This window comes from Hippocampus comes, unplaced genomic scaffold, assembly GCF_001891065.2.
Source record: "Hippocampus comes isolate QL1 unplaced genomic scaffold, H_comes_QL1_v1.1 scaffold78, whole genome shotgun sequence".
In the NCBI taxonomy this organism is placed as follows: Eukaryota; Metazoa; Chordata; class Actinopteri; order Syngnathiformes; family Syngnathidae; genus Hippocampus; species Hippocampus comes.
Window position 1 is genome coordinate 2066259 of NW_017805798.1, and position 5032 is coordinate 2071290.

Genomic DNA, 5032 nt, shown 5'->3' on the forward strand with positions numbered 1-5032 from the left:
ATGGAGCGCGTTTTTTGGGGTAATGGTGTCATTTCCAGCAATTCAAGAAAGACAACCGTACGCTCGGTCTGATTCAAAGGCTCCTCCATTGGGCCTTTGTGAGTTACACTTGTAATTTCTATCCACTATGAAACTGGCGGCAATGATGTTTCGTTGTAATAAATTGGAGAGCAGAGGTCATTATTGTCAGACGTTCACACCCCCGTCGAGCTGAGGAGAGGCGGAAGTCGCTGCCAAGTCAGGAGCATTGTTTCGCTGACATTTGCGCAGAGCATCAAAGCTGTGATGAATAATCCATATTGAAAAACTCGCCGCTGTGCCAAATGTCAACCAGCAGCGGGGGCCGTTGTTCGCGGAGCCGACTCCCAAGTCTTCCTTCGCAGTCGTCACAATGATGCGTCACAATTAAGGTATGTGACCGTGTGGCTTTCGCCCAACATGTCCGTGTTAATAATGGTAACAGTTGGGAATGGTATTTACTTTATAAAACGAATCCTTACGAAACGTATTGGATTGCAGATAGTTGTTAATAATTCCACATTTTTACCCACCAAGGGCTTGCATATTTGCATGTTTTTGCATAAATTTGTCTCAAGTTGCCGCCTTTGAAAAAAAGGCAAACATTTCATTGAGTAAGGCCGTGTCCCCAATGAGGCGTATGAAGAATAAATTAATGATTTTGATGATTCTTTCCATCATCGTGAAAATATTCACATTGCATTGTCAGCACAATCTGGCGTTGTTGACTCATCGTCGGGTTCAAGTGTGTCGTTTTCTGGGTCGTAGCGTTTGTGTGCGCGTCATGATGGCGGCGTCTGATCTCGTCTATAAATTGCACTTGCGCTCAGGCATAGAAAAGCGGATCTGTTATGTGGGGATCCCAGGGCAGTGCTACATCTCGCACATGTGGACAGCCAAATTTCATGCGGCGCCAAGATTTTTCCCATCCTGGCGTTTGTTGCTGTTTACTGATCCAAATCTCACAACAAAGGCTTCCAATTTAACCCGCTAAGCTTTTTTTTTTATCCTGGCGTTTGTTGCTGTTTACTGATGCAAATCTCACAACAAAGGCTTCAAATTTAACCCGCTATGCATTTTTTTTCCTCCCTTCAAAGGTAATTCTGATTATACGGTGCAAAACACACTCGTATCTTCACCTGAATGCATTTTGCTTAAGTTGCTTTTGGTGCACAGCAGACCGGACGTCTTTAATAAGGAGGAAGCAAAACAAATGCGCTTGGAAATGGAACCAACAGAAGGTATGCTGGCCTTCCTCAAACAAACCACCTCGGTTTATAAATGTGAGTGGGAACGGTTCCACTGTACACAAATATCCGAGCATCTACGTTCCAAGCTGACCAGGCTGTTCAATTCCTCACTTTCAGGTCTCTTTGGTGCTAATTTAAGTAGCGCTCCGCACAAGCCTGTGGGAGCTCCTGAAGTTGTGTTTGGCGTGGGATGATTTAGTGGTCAAAAGAACCATATGCTGCTCCTCACAGCCTTTTTTCTTTTCTTCTTTTGTCCTGTTCAGCCGCGTGGTCATGCAGAATGATGGAGCCGTAGGCTTTTTAATTTTTTTTTTTTATGCTGGAGCAATTTCACAGTGCAATAGGAGAGTTTGAAATACTCCTCCTTGGAGACCATCTGTCCCTCCCACTCTTTCCAATACTCTCTTATGAATAAATAGGTCTGATATCCACCCACATGTCTGCAAAGCTTAGAATCTGCCTGCGCCCCGATCAAATTGACCAAAATCGTGTTAGACCAGCTGCAGCAGTATTTCGACGTGTTCTGAGCCGGCGCAAGGTTAAAGACCGACTTCCTGCCACCAAGTTGTCATTCTGTCGGGTGCATCTCCCAGGCCGATCCGCCCGCATTGGCGTCACGTTGCAGCTATCCTGTCACAAAAACACATCCGCTCCGCTTCACCCACTTGCATCCAAAATTCTGCCTTCGCACTGTTTGTTTTCGATTCGCACTGTCCGAAACATATCAAGCGCCGAGGTCAGAATTGAAAGCAAATTTTCCCATCAGAATAAATGACACGTGTCCCAGGTTGAAAACGTCCCGACCTAAAACCTTCGTGAAATTTAAAGCCGACGCTTTCAGTCTCATTTTCTTGTACGTGGCGCGGTTGCAGTCAAGCACTCAGTCTTCAATGATTAAAGTGCTCGCTGCGCATTTTGCACTGGCATGCTCCCGTGGAAAATAAAACAAATGTTAATTTCTTTCCTTAAGATCCCATTAACCGCAGATTGATGCTCTTTTAATGGTTAAAGAACGAATAAGGAGCAACACGGCAGCCTACAAGGTCTGAAAGGTGAAACTCTCCAGCAAATTCCCCTCAAATGGAGCTCCGTCCTGAAGGCCTTTTTTTTTTTTTTTTTTTTTAATTTTTCCGGGAAAGAGGCAGGGGGGTGGAATTTGTCTCCAGCCAGCTAAAGATTACACTAGTGGGCGGACAATGGGGGTCACTGATCCCGATGTGCTTATATGTAACAGAGACGGCCTTATCAGAGGAGAATGTGAATTACGGCTCAGCCATTGCTTTGTCGAGCTCAAATGGACCTGTTGAAATCCGCGTAGTTCAACAGTCAACGAGGCAGTAAACACTTTGCCGCATTGAGCCCATGGCGGGGGAAAAAAAAAAAGCCACTTTACGAAACGCACGAGCATCTGCGTGCGGTTTTAAATGTTCGTCGGAATGTGCTAGATGAAGACAACATTTCGACGGAGCTTATCTTCGGGTGAGACCGCTTCATTTACCCGTCATCCTCAGGAGAACGTTTTTTTTTTAATCAGCGTTCCACAGCGAGGAACCCTCAAAAAGAGCATCCGATCAAATCTAAGGAGGATTGATTTCAGCAGACTCACTGTCGAGGCGGGGAGATTATTACCACCTTGACAAGCTTTGATCGCGGCTCATCTTCTCCCACAGTTGAAAGAACAATAAATTGACAGCACGTAAAATGCGGACATTCGCCCCCCCCCCTTTTTTTTTTTTGGATTTTAAAAAGAAGCACTGTCACGAAAAGACCAAAAGGTCAACGTGAATGTGTTCGCCTGAGCTGGACAAGAATCTGATGACGGCTACTGTGAGAAGAGGGAGGGGAAGAGCTGTTGGTTTGGCATCTGTGAGTTTTGTGTTTTCAGTGGGTGGAATGAGTCACTCCTGTTGTGGTCTATTTTTCTGCTGGTGGGGATGGTGGTGGGGGCTGTTAAAAGAAGTTGAAAAAAAAATTGTAGCGTTCATGGCAGGTTTCAAAGTGTGGAGTCACGAGGTTCTACTGATGAGAAGAAAAGATGGGAAATCCGTGAGAATGTAAACAAGGTGATCTCTTCGCAGCATTCACGAACTCCGTCTTTGAGGCAACATTTGCTTCAAAGGGTCCATCCGGTTAGGAGGAGGAGGAGGCAATCTTTGTGTGCCCCTTGTGAAGGTCGAATGAGTCACGCTGACCTCCAAAGGCGAGACGGGTTCCGTTTCAGAAGTGACGGCGCCGCTCTTAACTGGACAGTTAGACCCCGAAGAATTTGGGTGATGACAGGCCTTGCAAAATCTCTTCAGCGTTCATTGCGACAAATTTCACCAAAATTCGGATGGAAAGAGAAGTCAGGAAGTCCAAAATCGGATGACCACCAATACGTGGCATGACCACTTTGACTTTTCATGTTTCATGAAATGACATATGAACTTCCCTTAAGCACTGCGCTTATCTAGACACAAATAAATATATTAGGGATGGAATGGTTTACACAAAAAAAAAATATCTGTGGACGTCCATCATTTCATTGGCACTTCACCTCTTCCTGTGTCCTACACATGAGTCCAGAGCTGATGTTGTTCTCGGCAAGACTCAGACGCCTCATCGGATACTGGCCCCTGCAAAGCAAAGCCGCCATGAGGTCGTTTCCTCCCACGTCGCTGACGCGGTTATCCAACACATGAGGTCGTTTCCTCCCACGTCGCTGACGCGGTTCCCGTCCAGGTCGACCATCCGCAGACGGACGTTGGCTTTCAACACGTCGGCCAGCAGCCTGACCCCGGGGTCGCCCAGGTTGTTCTCATCTAGAATGATGCAAGTCAACGATCTGTTTCCTTTGAGGCTGTTGAAAAGTTCCTTCCACGCTGCTAGCTCCACGCCACCCGTCTGAGCCAGACCTAAATACCGTAAGTGCGAGTGATGCCTCATGTAGAATGCTAGCACCTTCACCCCCTCCCCATTCAGGTCGTTACCCCCGATGTCCAGTTCCAAAAGTGAAAAGGCCTTGAAAGAGCTCCAGTCAGTGTTGAGGTTGGCCGCCGCCCGCTGCTGTTGAATGGTGGCGGTTCGCGAGGTTTGCTCCTGCAGCTCGGCAACGCCACTCAGAAGTGCCAGCGCTCCGTGGTCACATAATCTGTTTCCAAACAAGCTAGAGAAGAGAAATTCACATTGCAACTTCCTGGAGACAACATCCATCCATTGTCTGATCCGCTTTATCCTCACAAGGGGGGTGCTGGAGCCCATCCCAGCCATCTTCAGGCAGCAGGTGGGGGCACCCTGAACCGGTTGCCAGCCAATCGCACGGCACACAGAGACGAACAACCATCCGCGCTTCCATCAAGGCTTCCAGCTATGGCGACCAATCAGGAGAGAACATGTAAAGGGGTGTCATGTTTTTATGAATAAGGTCTGGACTGGACGGAGGATATATGACAGGGACCCGAGTTGTTTAATCGTTTCCAAAGGTCACGGGGGGAATTAAAAGCCAGCTCGAGCAATTTCACAACGCAGGTCATAGTTCCCTGGGAGGACGCGGGAAAACCCGGCATGTCATCGAAATCCGATCAATTAACCGCAAGGTGAAAAATCATGATCCATCTTGGAGAAAACGCACTTGTAAATTACACATTGAGGGTGTTCAAAAATGATCTTCAGAGGAATTTCTCATTCATTTTCCAGCCCACAAATGAATCACCTCAAAGCACATCATTCTCTTTCCAAATGCATCATAAACAATTGGATATCCAACCCCCTCCCCCCGCAAAAAC

General features: G+C 47.0%; 1 protein-coding gene and 1 long non-coding RNA gene across 3 annotated transcripts in view; both read left to right on the forward strand.

The window, feature by feature from the left end:
- LOC109525236 (kelch-like protein 20) overlaps positions 1 to 5032 on the forward strand; it is a 26203-nt gene continuing 21171 nt past the window's right edge. For both annotated transcript variants that reach the window (XM_019885583.1, XM_019885582.1), the window contains exon 1: positions 1 to 410. The gene's annotated coding sequence lies outside the window, so the exon portion shown is untranslated. The remainder of the gene's footprint in view (positions 411 to 5032) is intronic.
- The window catches only part of LOC109525241 (uncharacterized), a 25176-nt gene continuing 21166 nt past the window's right edge, over positions 1023 to 5032 (forward strand). Inside the window, exon 1 of the long non-coding RNA XR_002170104.1 lies at positions 1023 to 1259. This is a non-coding gene — a long non-coding RNA (uncharacterized LOC109525241). The remainder of the gene's footprint in view (positions 1260 to 5032) is intronic.